The sequence below is a fragment of the Hyla sarda genome, chromosome 1 (genome assembly GCF_029499605.1).
Source record: "Hyla sarda isolate aHylSar1 chromosome 1, aHylSar1.hap1, whole genome shotgun sequence".
Classification (NCBI taxonomy): Eukaryota; Metazoa; Chordata; class Amphibia; order Anura; family Hylidae; genus Hyla; species Hyla sarda.
Window position 1 is genome coordinate 391857366 of NC_079189.1, and position 14793 is coordinate 391872158.

Below are 14793 nucleotides of genomic sequence, written 5' to 3' on the forward strand. Positions count from 1 at the left end.
CAGTGTCATAACTGTCAAGAAGCCAAGGTGTTATCAAACACTAGTGTGAATTACGCTCACGGGCTGCCACTGCCTGGATACGGCATCTCCATACACAGGCCAGACCTTGCATCTTGGAATCCTGCCACAGAGGTAAAACAGATTAACATTTTGTGTTAATGTTTCCAGGATCCCTCTGTGATATCCTAATACTGAAGAGCCAGAGCATGTGTTTAAAAAAAAATCAAATGGTACAAGAGGGGCTTCTAGTTCTAAAGGATTCTAAACTAAAATACTGTGTAGGCAACACAATATAACTTTATAATAATATAGAATCCATTTGGGACATATATAACACTGCACTATATATTGTTGGATCTTTTAGTCCATCACAAACCCTTTCTAATGACATTTTTAACCTTCCTTTGAATCCTAAGTATACCACTCAACTACACTGCTCAAAAAAATAAAGGGAACACTAAGATAACACATCCTAGTTCTGAATGAATGAACTAATCGTATGAAATACTTTCGTCTTTACATAGTTGAATGTGCTGACAACAAAATCACACAAAAATTGTCAATGGAAATCAAATGTATCAACCTATGGAGGTCTGGATATGGAATCACACTCAAAATCAAAGTGGGGAACCACACTAGAGGCTGATCCAACTTTGATGTAATGTCCTTAAAACAAGTCAGAATGAGGCTCAGTAGTGTGTGCCCGTATGACCTCCCTACAATGCCTGGGGATGTCCTCCCAGACCTGGACTAAAGCATCCACCAACTCCTGTACAGTCTGTGCTGGATGGAACAAGACGGATTCAGGTCTGGGGAACGGGCGGGCCAGTCCAGAGCATGAATGCCTTCCTCTTACAGGAACTGCTGACACACTCCAGCCACATGAGGTCTAGCATTGTCTTGCATTAGGAGGAACTCAGGGCCAACCGGTTCTCATCTTAGTATAGGGGTGTGGAAATAAAAATAAAAAAACTACTTGTCCAGGGGACTAAAGCGGAACACAATCTACTTTTCCCTCAAGAAAATCCACTTGTCCTGATAAAGTAATTTCAACCAAAATAATATGAAAATAGGGTCCTTTTTAGTTTCCACACTTTAGTTTTTTCCTCCTTTTTCCTATAATAGCCATAACTCTATTTTTCCATCTACAGTCCCATATGAGGCTTGCTTTTTGCGGGGCCAAGTATACTTTGAAATGACACCTTTTCATTTTTCCATAACTTATGCTCTGAAATAAAACAAAAATATTTGTGAGGTGAAATTGAAAACAAATGCAAATTTTGAGGTTTTCTTTTTTCGCCATTCACCTTATGGTCAAAATTACATATTAAAGAAAAATATATAATGAAGAAATTCTATGACCAGTCCTCAAGGATAGGGAAATAAGAAAAAATAAGTGAAAAGTAGAAAGAGCAAAAAGGAAGAAGCAATAAGATGGAGATAAAAGATATAGAAAAATGACACATGGTAGATCACAAATAAAAGAAAGAGATAAATGGAAATGATAATGACTAAAGTAATCCTATCTTGATAATTGTAATAATAAAAATACCTGCAAAATATAACAAACAATAATGGGCATTTATTGAGCAAAAATAATATTAAAACACCTGGGCAGGGCCCTTGCCCAGGTATTAGAAAAATGTTCTTATTAAAAACATTTTCTAATACCTGGGCAAGGGCCATGCCCAGGTGTTTTAATATAATTTTTACTCAATAAATGCACATTATTGTTTAAGTTATATTTTGCAGGTATTTTTATTATTACAATAATCAAGATAGGATTACTTTAGTCATTATCATTTCCATTTAATTTCTCTTTCTTTTATTTGTGATCTACCATCTGTCATTTTTCTATATCTTTTATCTCCATCTTTTTGCTTCTTCCTTTTTGCTCTTTCTCCTTTTCACATTTTTTCTTATTTACCTAACCTTGAGGACTGGTCATATAATTTCTTCATTATATATATTTCTATATATTTCTTGGTCTTGGGGTAATCAGACCTTACCAGTTAAACTCAGGTTAGTCATTGATTGAGCTGCACTGCCCTTGATTTTATTCTAAAATTACATATTATTTTGGCCTGATTACACCAATACCAAATTTTAGTTTCTGTCACGTTTTAATAATTATTTTTTTAATTTAAAAAAGAAAATCCCTGAACCCTATAATATTTTTTTTCCCTTATACTGGGTTGTATGAGGGCTCATTTTTTGGGCCATAATATGCTGTTTGTATCAGTACCATTTTGGCATTGATCAGATTTTTGAAAAATGTTTCTGGGATATGATGTTATAAACATAAAAAAGCAATTCTGTGATTTGGTATTTTTTTTTTATGTTAACCCCATTTACCGTACGGGATATAAAATGTTATTTTGTAATAGTTCAGTCAGTTATGCACGAGCCAATACCAAATATGTTTATTTTTATAATTTTTTCATATTGAAAAGGGGGGGGGGGTGACTTTTAGGGTATGTTCACACGGGTGGATTTATTTGCAGGTTTCCCGCTGCGTATTTGAAAGGGGGCGGTCTCTTCTCAGCTGTCCGCAGCAGATTTTCCGAGGTGGAATTTAAGCTCTGGTAAATCCACAGCAAGCCCCATCGAAGTCAGAAGGGTCTGCGGCGGATTTTCCGCAGAGGAAATTCTGCTGCGGAAAATCTGCTGCGGACAGCAGAGAAGAGACCGCCCCCTTTCAAATACGCAGCGGGAAACCTGCAAATAAATCCGCCCGTGTGAACGTACCTCTAATATGGGAGGGGTTTATGGGTGTTTTTAAACTTTTATTAAACTTATTTTTTTTATATACACTTTTTTTTTTTTTAGGAGGAATCATTAAGATTCCTCCTACAGATAAATGCAGTTCTATTGAACTCCATTTGATCTGTGTTCATTTGGTTGAGCCTGCTCAAGGCATGCTCAGTCAAATGCAGATCTATGGGGCAGCCATGGATGCAGAGGTAAGCCCTCCAGCTGCCTCCAGAGGGGATTAGCCCCCCCCCCCCCGCAATCACGCTGTGGGGGGGGCGATCCACCCCACTAGACCACCAGGGATGGTTAAAAGATCCCGCTAGACACCGCGATCGCCGCATGCCGGGCTATTAGCGGTGGCCCCCAGCTACTGAAATCCGCTGGGGGCAACCGAGTATGGAGCAGCAGGAGTCAGGAGCCTGCTCCATACACCCTGATCGTCCCATGCAAGTTTGCATCCACTCCCGCACCTCACAACGACATTATAAAAAAGAAAAAGGGGAAGTCGCTCCGGCCCTGCTTGCCCGATACAGGGCTAAAGCTTTAAAAAAATTCACCTGCCCGACGCCCGGAACTACAGGTCCCGGGCATCGGGCGATAGGATTTCCACATCCCTGTTAGTACCTAATGGCAGTCAGGCTACCTCTGGCAAGCACATGTATGGACATTTATCAACGGGTTTAGTCAGGTTTTCTTTACTATAATTGTCGCAAAATTGTCTCAACTGCGACTACACGATTTTTCGTGCGACATTTTGACTGGAAAGCGAGAAAAGCAAGTTTTCCTAAAATTTACTATGTAGTAATAATTTTAAAATGGACTACGGGTAGTCAGGTATTTATTAACTGCGACAGTCGCAACTGCGCAAAAAAAAGTCGCAACAGCGTTAAAAATTTACTAAATTTACTCCAGCTCAAACATGGAGCAGAAAAAGCTAATACCAAAGTAAAAAAGGAAAAATTGCTTACGTGAAAGAAAATTATCAACAGGCTGAAACCAGTTGATAAATACGTCGCACATAAGCAAAAAAAAAGTAAGGAAAAAATTACTAAAAAAAAGAATACATAAGCAAACATTGATAAATGTCCCTCATGGAGGGCTGTGCGGCCCGCCAAAGAAATGCCACCGCCAAACCGGTCATGCTGGAGTATGTTGCAGGCAGCAGAATGTTCTCCACGGCGTCTCCAGACTGTCACGTCTGTCACATGTGCTCAATGTGAACCAGCTTTAATCTGTGAAGAGCACAGGGCACCAGTTGCGAATTTGCCAATCTTGGTGTTCTCTGGCAAATGCCAAACGTCATGCACGATGTTGGGCTGTAAGCACAACCCCCACCTGTGGACGTCGGGCCCTCATACCATCCTCATGGAGTCGGTTTCTGACCATTTAAGTGGACATATGCACATTTGTGGCCTGCTGGAGGTCATTTTGCAGGGCTCTGGCAGTGCTCCTCCTTGCACAAAGGTGGAGGTAGCGGTCCTGCTGCTGGATTGTTGCCCTCCTATGGCCTCCTCCATGTCTCCTGGTAGCGCCTTCATGCTTTGGACACTACGCTGACAGACACAGCAAACCTTCTTGCTAAAGCTTGCATTGATGTGCCATCCTGGAAGAGCTGCACTACCTGAGCCACTTGTGTGGGTTGTAGACTCCGTCTCATGCTACCACTAGAGTGAAAAGCACCGCCAGCATTCAAAAGTGACCAAAACATCAGCTAGAAAGCATAGGAACTGAGAAGTGGTCTGTGGCCCCCACCTGCCAGAACCACTCCTTTATTGGGGGTGTCTTGCTAATTGCCTATAATTTCCACCTGTTGTCTGTTCCATTTGTACAACAGCATGTGAAATTGATTGTCAATCAGTGTTGCTTCCTGAGTAGACAGTGTGATTTCACAGAAGTGTGATTGACTAAGTGTTACATTGTGTTGTTTTGTGTTTGACCTGGAGTGTAATTGACTTAGAGTTACATTGTGTTGTTTAAGTGTTCCCTTTAATTTTTTTTGAGCTTTGTATATATACTATATATATATACCACTCAGCTATATATACAGTTATTTTCAGAACATATTGGGGGAGCTTTATCAAAACCTGTCGAGAGGAAAAGTTGCCCATACAAACCAATCAGATTGTTTCTTTCATTTTTCAGAGGTCTGAAAGAAGCAATCTGATTGGTTGTTATGGGCAACTCAGAAGCTTTTCCTCTGGACAGGTTTTGATAAATCTCCCCCATTGTATTTGGTTGTGACTCTGCATTGCCTTGCTAGAAAAATAACAGTCTAGCTTGCAGCTTTGCTTTACAATGTATGAGGACTGAAGTATGCAAAAAAGTCAAAAAGAAAGAAAGAGATGCACTGATGGTGCCAGTGAGGTGTTGAGATATGGTGATAAAAGAAATAGCTGTATAAGAGTGATTATGGTCACAGCGGTGTAGTTGCGTTGTTAAGAAGCTATGAAGATAACCGTGAGAATTTCAGAGTTAATACCTGAGGTGTTAAATATATCACATTTTATTTATAAAACATCAGCCACCACTTACTGACTTATCAACTAACACTTGTTTGAAATATATAATACTGTATATATACAGTTCTCTATTCTATATAATACATGTAGTGTCAAAGCAAAATCAAAAGACCTCTCCCAAGGAATTTTCATACAGAACTGTATGTATGCTGTGAAAATTCTTGAAATGTTTTGTATTTCAAAAACATAGTTGATCCATAGCCCAAGGTGTTTGTAACCAACCAAAATAGTGTATTGGCATCGTCTATATGACTACATCTTTAAAAAAAAGGAAAAAGTCTCACGTAGGACAATTTCACTCATATGATTGGGGGGGCCCTCTGGGACCTCTCACAATCTCCACTACAGTGCTCAGGCTCTTCTCGCACACAGAGCGGAGGTCGGCACGTGACCTCCATTCATCTCTAAGAGTACATGTACAGCTCTGATACCAATGAATGGAGGGCACATGATGCTGCCAACTGCTCTGTCCACAAGGAGAGCCTGAGCGCTGTGCAGGAGATCACGGTCCAGCTCTCTTTGACCCCCTGTGATCAGGCACATAAAGGGGTTAGCCAGGAAAAAGCTTTTTTTTATTTATCAACTGGCTCCAGAAAGTTAAACAGATTTGTAAATTACTTCTATTAAAAAATCTTAATCCTTTCAGTACTTATGAGCTTCTGAAGTTAAGGTTGTTATTTTCTGACACGTGTCTCGGGAACCGCCCAGTTTAGAAGCAAATCCCCATAGCATACCTCTTCTAAATTGGGCGGTTTCCGAGACACGTATCATCAGAGATCACTTAGACAGAAAAGAACAACTTAACTTCAGAAGCTCATAAGTACTGAAAGGATTAAGATTTTTTAATAGAAGTAATTTACAAATCTGTTTAACTTTCTGGAGCCAGTTGATATATATAAAAATGTTTTTTTTTTTTCCTGGATAACCCCTTTAAGCCCTATCCTTTGGACAGGGAATACATTTTTGTGGGAGTTTTTTTTTAAGGTCCAATAAAACAGCACAACATATGATTTCATACAGTAAAATCACCTTTTATTTAGCTGTATTTTGAATATCCATAGAAAATATTGCTGGTGATGTATGTTTCTCAAAAACTGATGCGAATAAGGACTTTATTTCTCTTCCCGCAGATTCATCGGTGAGTCAGGACTAAGTGAGTCTTGTATTTGCACATATTGGCCCTTATTTACTAAGAGTGCTGTGTAGGTATCTTTGTGGGTTTTAATTCCCTACAATTTATTTTCCACAGTATTTACTAAGGTTTCCCTACATTTTCCACTTTTCCCTACACTTTGCTTTTTTTTACACCTGCTCTGATCTGTAGGGTTTTCCTCAGCTCAAATCCATCACATTTTATGTGGAAACCTTAGTAAATAGAGACCATGCCCCCTTTTCCCGGCAGCGAGGCCCCTTTTTCGGGTTTTCTTAGCAAAATGGAGAGTTAGTCAGGGTTTCTTCAATTCTGACTCAAATTCTAGCGCAGACAGAATTTGTGGCGCAGACAGAATTTCTGGCGCAATGCAACATAATCTGGCGCACAACCCGACAAAACATGTTGGGTTTGCAATAGTAAATGAGGTCCATTGTATGACATCCAGAGTTCATGATTTCTCATCACAGATCACCACTTACATTGTCCTTCCCAGAAATATTTAGAGACTTCATTTTGTACTTTTGTTATTCTTTAAGAGAAGCATTGCATAACAAGCAAATGTACAACTATTCTGTATAAATTTCTCATATACCCGTAGAGCTAAATACAAATTCTATTCTATTCTGGACTACTCTGGGTATACAAGTGATGAAAAACACGTAGGTTTATTTATAATCCATTCTAGAAGCTTTGTTAGGAGGATGTATCATGTGTATGTACCAGATGTCATAACCCATGGACATCTTTCAGCCATAAAAGTCGGCAGCATCCAACACATGGTACATGCAGCTGGACCAGGTCAATCAATCTGTAATGCACAGCACCAACCACCATGGCAATATACCCGGCAATTGGTGAAGATTACATATTAGGCTGGGTTCACACATAAGTGGGAATTTATCAAGGGATTTAGAATTTTTTCTGCTGTGATATGATGCAAAAAAGTTGCACTCACATTGCGAGCAACTTTTTAGTGACATTGTTGCACAGCCGATTCGCAAGAAATCACTGTGCACATTCAAATCGGTGTGTGCGGATTCAGCGAACAGGAATGTATCATTTTCACAAACCTCTCGTTTTGGCAGAAGAAAAAACTTCCTAAGCACATCCAAAAGGAAGCAAGAGGCTGGCAGGAGAATACAGAGAGCGCAGCTCTGCAGTACGTTTCCCACACAGCAGCCGCTTTACAAGCAGCCAGGCCGGCCACTGCATTCCACCTATAGAGCAGAGGGGCAGCCTGAGCCTTCTGGGGGCAGGACGGGGCTTCCCTTCATCACACCCTGGATCTGCCACTTGAGTAAATGGGACATCATCACGTCTGTCTCGCCGGTCATCCGTGACTGACCAGAGCCATCGGCGGGGAGCACGTACAAAAAGCCGCAGTGCACGATGATCCAGAGCTTCGTCTGACAGTGAGTCATAGGTTGGGGACTACTGCCCTAACATTTGTCTATGTATAGTACACTACATACTAAACTACACCTCCCAGCATGCCCTGAGTTTTACCTTAAGTGGATAAACCCCTCCCCCAAAAATAAATAAGTTAGCCTCTTTTCCCATTTTACAAAAAAAAGTAAAACAATGAAATAAATAAACATATCTGGTATCGCCTCATGTGGAAATGTCCGAACTAAAATAAAATGTGAATGGTCCCGTGCCGTGAACAGCTTCATCATAGCCCATTTTGACCTTAAGGACACAGCCATTTTTTGCACATCTGACCACCTTCACTTTATGCATTACTAACGCATTTGATTCACCGAACCCTTCTTAATTGGAAAAATAAAATATGATTTTTTCAAATTCAAAACATAGGAGGTATATATTTAAGTATATATTTATACATAGGTGCACAAAATGAACAAAACCATTAAGAGCAAAGAACAAAACCATGAAAACATGATTTTCACACAAAAACATAATGAATATTTACTGCAATTCAGTGTGACTTCTGCTGTTGTCTTTCAGAGACCAGTTCAGAAATGCGTGGCTTTACCTTGGCAAGTGCCACTCTCAAGTCATTTTCACAACAATGGCAGTGTTCCCCCACATTAGGCAGGCAGTGTTCCCCCACATTAGGCAGGTAGTGTTCCCCCACATTAGGCAGGCAGTGTTCCCCCACATTAGGCAGGTAGTGTTCCCCCACATTAGGCAGGCAGTGTTCCCCCACATTAGGCAGGCAGTGTTCCCCCACATTAGGCAGGTAGTGTTCCCCCACATTAGGCAGGCAGTGTTCCCCCACATTAGGCAGGCAGTGTTCTCCCACATTAGGCCGGCAGTGTTCCCCCACATTAGGCCGGCAGTGTTCCCACACATTAGGCCGGCAGTGTTCCCCCACATTAGGTTAGCAGTGTTCCCCCACATTAGGCAGGCAGTGTTCCCCCACATTAGGCAGGCAGTGTTCCCCCACATTAGGCACAGAGTTCCCCCACATTAGGCAGGCAGTGTTCCCCCACATTAGGCAGGCAGTGTTCCCACACATTAGGTTAGCAGTGTTCTCCCATATTAGGCAGACAGAGTTCCCCCACTTTAGGCAGAGTTCCCCCAAATTAGGCAGGCAGTGTTCCCCCACATTATGTAGGCCAGTGGTCTTCAACCTGCGGACCTCCAGATGTTACAAAACTACAACTCCCAGCATGCCCGGACAGCCAACGGCTGTCCGGGCATGCTGGGAGTTGTAGTTTTGCAACATCTGGAGGTCCACAGGTTGAACACCACTGATGTAGGCAGTGTTCCCCCACAGACATACAGCCTTCAGCCATATACAGTGTATGGCTGGAGGCTGTTTGCCTGTGTACTGCCCACTTCAGTGCTCCGACCACCGCTCCGGCTACAGCAGTAGGTCTCGGGACCGGTGGTCGGAGCCCCGAAGATGACGTGCCTCTGGTCACCTACCAAGCTGGCCAGCGCGCGTCTTCCTCCTTCTCTATCCTCTGGTCCACGGCTCCTTAGTTTTCATGGGCGCACGCACGGGACGTCAGTGACGTCCCGGCATGCACTATGTCCCGGCGGCCCTGCGTTTTTAAACTTAACGCGGGGCCGGAGGGAGTTAAAAGTGATGGGGGGGGGGGGGGGGGAAATTTCCCCCGTCGCTACAGGACAGGCAAACACCGACTCTGCTTGGGGCCCCGGGCCAGCTCGAGGCCCCAAGCAATTGCTTGGTTTGACTGTCCTGTTGCGACCTCCCCCGCCGAACCCCTGGGATTGACTCACCGAACTCCTGTGGTTTGATCGAACCCAGGTTAAGAACCACTGCATTAGAGGGCTTCAAAGTTTAGCAGCAATTTAAAAAAAATTCTTGAAAAATTCAAAATCTTAATTTTGCAGGGGCCAGTTCAGTTTGAAGTGGATTTGATGGGCCTTTCTGTGAGAAATCCCCCATAGATGACCCCATTATAGAAAATACACCTCTCAAAGTATTCAAAAAGACATTCAGAAAGTTTGTTAACCCTTTAGGTGTTTCACAGGAAAGTAAAGTGGAAGAGAAAACTCAAAATCTATATTTTTTGCAGTAACATGTTCTTGTAGCCCCATTATTTTTTTCATTTTTACAACCAAAAAAAGCCCCCCAAAATGGGTAACCCAATTTCTCTCAAGTATGGAAATACCTGATATGTGGATGTAAAGCGCTCTGCGAGTGCAGTAGAGGGCTCAGAAGGGAAGGAGCAACTTTGGGATTTTCGAGAGAGAATTTTGCTGAAATAGTTTTTGGGGGGACATGTCGCATTTAGGAATTACATTTTTCATTTTCAAGGACCACTGTTACAAAAATCTGTCAGAGGTGTAAATACGCACTGCACCCCTTGTTATATTCCATGAGGGGTGTAGTTTCCAAAATGGGGTCACATGTGTTTAATTTTTTAGCGTTTATGTCAAAACCTCTGGTAGAATCGGCCACCCCTGTGAAATACTCAATTTAGGCCTCAAATGTACATAGTGCGCTCTCACTCCTGAGCCATGTTGTCCGCCCTCAGCAATTTACGCCAACATATGGGGTATTTGCGTACTCGGGAGAAATTGTGTTACTTAATTTGGGGGCTTTTTCTCCTTTTACCTCTTGTGAAAATGAAAAATTAAGGAAAAACCCAGCGTGATAGTGTAGAAAAATGTTTTTCAAACGAACAAGCCCCAATTTTTTAATTTTCAGAAGTGGTAAAAGGAAAAAAGGCCCCCCAAAATAAGTAACACAATTTCTCCTGAGTACAGAAATACCCCATATGTGGCCCTAAACTGTTGCTTTGAAGTTCTACAGGGCTCTGGAGTGAGAGAGCGCCATGCACATTTGAGGCCTAAATTTGTGATTCCCATAAGGGAGGGTGAGGCTATGTTCAGAAGGTGGAATGCCCACACAGAAAATGTCGGCGTATGTCAAAGACACTGAAACGCCTTTGGGGTATTTATATTATATTTGGGGGGGGGGGGGGGTTTGTATGTGTGTAAATGTAGTGTTTTCCCTTTATTTCAATGTGTAGTGTAGTTGTAGTGTAGTGTTTTTTATGTTTACTGTAGGCTTTTTTTGTGGTGCAAGTTTAGTTTTTTTGGACTTTGAGGAGCTTTTGCGGTCTGTGCCACCAGGGACTGTTCTGCACTGCGGCCACACCAGCATGTTCGTTTAAAAAAACATTTTTCTACACTATCACGCTGGGTTTTTCCTTAATTTTTCATTTTCACAAGAGGTAAAAGGAGAAAAAGCCCCAAAATTAAGTAACACAATTTCTCCCGAGTACGCAAATACCCCATATGTTGGCGTAAATTGCTGAGGGCGGACAACATGGCTCAGGAGTGAGAGCGCACTATGTACATTTGAGGCCTAAATTGAGTATTTCACAGGGGTGGCCGATTCTACCAGAGGTTTTGACATAAACGCTAAAAACCGTACCCTGTGTGCAGACTGCTCTTATTGCTCATCAGTGAATGGTTACTGTGCAGTTTTTTTGCACTTCTTTGTGGCTGTTTGTGGTCGGAGCCACCAGCGACTGCCATCAGCAGAGTCTGCACACGGGGTACAGTCCGGCCACACAGCGCAGAACAGTCGCTGGTAGCAGACTGCATACGCCCCCCAAAAAAGTGCAAAAGAAAAAACCGCACCCCATAAAAAGCTAGGGGCAGGCAGCAGAGCAGTATTCGCCAAAGTGTGGCCCTCCAGATGTTGAAAAACTACAACTCTCAGCATGCCCCGACAGCTGTTGGCTGTCTGGGCATGCTGGGAGTTGCTGTTTTCCAACATATGTATGGCCAAAGTTTAGAGACAACTATATAGTGGTCTCCAAACTGGGGTCCTCCAGATGTTGCAAAACTACAACTCCCAGCATGCCCAATGTTGGGGCATGCTGGGAGTTGTAGTTTTGCAACTACTAGAGGGCGAGGACTCACCCACCCCATCGATGCTGCCGCCGCCGGGACTTCCACACTCCCACCGGGACCTCCGTGCACCACCGATCCCCCCACACGCCCGCCAATCACGTCGTCGATCATGCATGCCCGATCGGTGCACGGGCTCATCAGATGGGGTCCCGGGTTGTCAGGCAGAAGTGGTCTCCCACCGGACACACCGGGAGTCCAGCTGATAAACTTGCGCAGCACCGCGAAAGAGCATTTTTAATGAATGCCGTATTAAGGGGTTAAGGTAAAAAAAATACCAAAGTACAAAATTGCTGATTTTTGTTCACATCCCATGTAAAAAAGAAAAAGCAAAATAAGTGAGAATAACGTCACATATATACGCAAAATTGGTACCGTTACAAACTACAGGCCATGGCAAAAAAAAAAGAGCCCAGTATATGGAAAAATAAGAAAGTTATAGGGGCTCAGCAGAAGATCAGCAATATAATACAGCAACCCACAGCCACTTTTCCTTTCAGTTAGAAATTGGCTGCGCTCATTTAATTTCCACAAGCTGTGTATTGCACAGACATATTTATTATATGCTGTGCGCCATTTCATAAATTTGACGCATGTCAGCACTTTCACAGCTGGAAATTTTTGACTGTAAAACACGTCCACCACAGACAATAATGAAAAATTCCCCCCATTGTATTTTGGTCAGTATTTTTAAGTAGAACCAAGAATGGATTCAACACACAAAAACACTGCAAACCTCTTTTTAACAAATTCCACAAATTTTCCACTGTGAAAAATTCCAAGCATGTCCTCTCATGTGAATGCCCTCCTAAATGGTCACTTTTGTTTCAAACAACTTTCTTTATGTAAAAGCCTTTGTATTTAACATATTTGTAAATCATTTCAATTACTAAAAAATGTTAATAAAAGCGCTGAAGTCTTGGCCACTAGTTGTCTTTCTTCTCTGAAATCTTCTGTCCACTGCATGTGGTTAGGCTAGACTAAGGATTAGACTAGACTAGGATAAGAGACCATCTCTAGTAACAGGGAGACCAAGACAGAGCAAATGAAATGGGGGTGAGGCTTAGCTACTGCTATGTGCAGGAGAGAGCCTGGGCTATGCGCATGCAATCAGTAAGTCTGTCTGCCTCCTCCAGATGACCTTTAATCTCTGACCACCCGCAATGTTCTGGACAGATGTCTCTTGTATTATTACTACTGCATTTACACCAGTGGTCTCAAACTGTGGCCCTCCAGATGTTGCAAAACTTCAACTCTCAGCATGCCCGGACAGTCATTGATTATAGCCAACGGCTGTCCAGACGTGCTGGGAGTTGAAGTTTTGTAACATTTGGAGGGCCACAGTATGAGACCACTGATGTACACAGTGCTGCCTCCTAAATGTAATCCCCTGTTCCTCTCTGTTTAGCTTTTCATTTATAATCAACAGCATTTCAGTGCTTAGTGCAACCCCTTCTATGCAGCTGCTGTTTCTTTCATCTCTGCTCATATAGCACTTTGCAAACCCAGTGCATCAGAATCCCCTTCCTCCTCCACATGCTGTATATAGAAATGTACTGTAAATAATTCCTCAACACAGTGCCAGCCTGTTCAGTCAAGTACACTTTTCCCAGCACTATTATGTCATAGCAGTAAGAAGTATGCATTGCTGTGTTTGGGCAGACAAGAGTAAGGAAGTGCCTGTGTGCGCACTACTGGTAAATGGCCCAGGCTTGGTCTCACCAAATGAAATTAAGAGAAAGAAAAATAGCTGTGCACCATGAATGGAGACTCTCAGGGGTTCAGCAATAATAGTGAGTGCCCTAAACAGTAGAGTAGTTATTTTATCTGTCAGCCCTTATCAGGGCATTGTGAGCCTAACATTGATCAATGATCCATACATACATTCTGATCGCTGCATTTATTGTTACTGTTTTTATTTTCCATAATAAACTGTAATAACGTAAATATTAGCACTATGTGAAAAAAATAAAAAATTCTGGAGACTGCAAACTTACACAATTTTTCTTCCTCTGATGCATTTAGGGAGTAAAGAATGAAACAACTTTGGGAGCAACTTTGACTTCACATCTTTGTTTTTCATGTCTATGTGACCTGTCCCTTCTTAAAGGGGTACTCCCGTGAAAACCTTTTTTATTTTTTTTTATTTTTATTTTTTTCTTCTTCTTCTTAAATCAACTGGTGACAGAAAGTTATACAGATTTGTAAATTACTTCTATGAAAAAATATTAATCCTTCCAGTACTTTTTATGGGCTGTATACTATAGAGGAAATGCTTTTCTTTTTGGAAGTCTCTTCTGTCACAACCACAGTGCTCTCTGCTGACCTCTGCAGTCCATTTTAGAACTGTCCAGAGCAGGAGAAAATCCCCATAACAAACATATGCTGCTCTGGACAGTTCCTAAAATGGACAGCAGAGGTCAGCAGAGAGCACTGTGGTCGAGAAAGAAGAGAAATAAAAAAAGAAAAGCATTTCCTTTGTAGTTTACAGCCCCTAAAAAGTACTGGAAGGATTATGATTTTTTTTCATACAATTAATTTACAAATCTGTTTAACTTTCTGGCACCAGTTGTTTAAAAAAAAATGTTTTTCACAGGAGTACCCCTTTAATACCTGTTGCCTATATTCCAGTAAAACTCAGACTAACTTCAGGCAGTTCAGTCGGGTCATCAGATCACTAACAGCACAGAATTTTCCCACCCATACCTTTCCCTCTCCCCAAGATCAGTCTTTGACTCTCCTTTGGCTCAACTTTAGCATTTTACATCTTGACACATCCCCCATCTATAGGAATTTACACTTTTTTCACAATTACTGTGTGACTTGAATAAAGATCTAGAGAGACAAAACCATAGACCTTCCTGTGTGACTTACAAAACTTTTGACACCATCCTAAACTCTACAGCCTGAGGAATTCCAAGTTTTAAGTGTAACCTACATAAGCATGTTTTAAAGGGGTTGTGCGCTGCCCTGACTTTCGGAGCTCCGCTCACAGCGTCCGGAAGT

At 42.0% G+C, this 14793-nt stretch overlaps 1 protein-coding gene across 3 annotated transcripts in view; it reads right to left on the minus strand.

Annotated features, from left to right (window-relative positions):
* The window catches only part of AUH (AU RNA binding methylglutaconyl-CoA hydratase), a 221297-nt gene that overhangs the window by 39662 nt on the left and 166842 nt on the right, over positions 1-14793 (minus strand). The window lies entirely within an intron of this gene.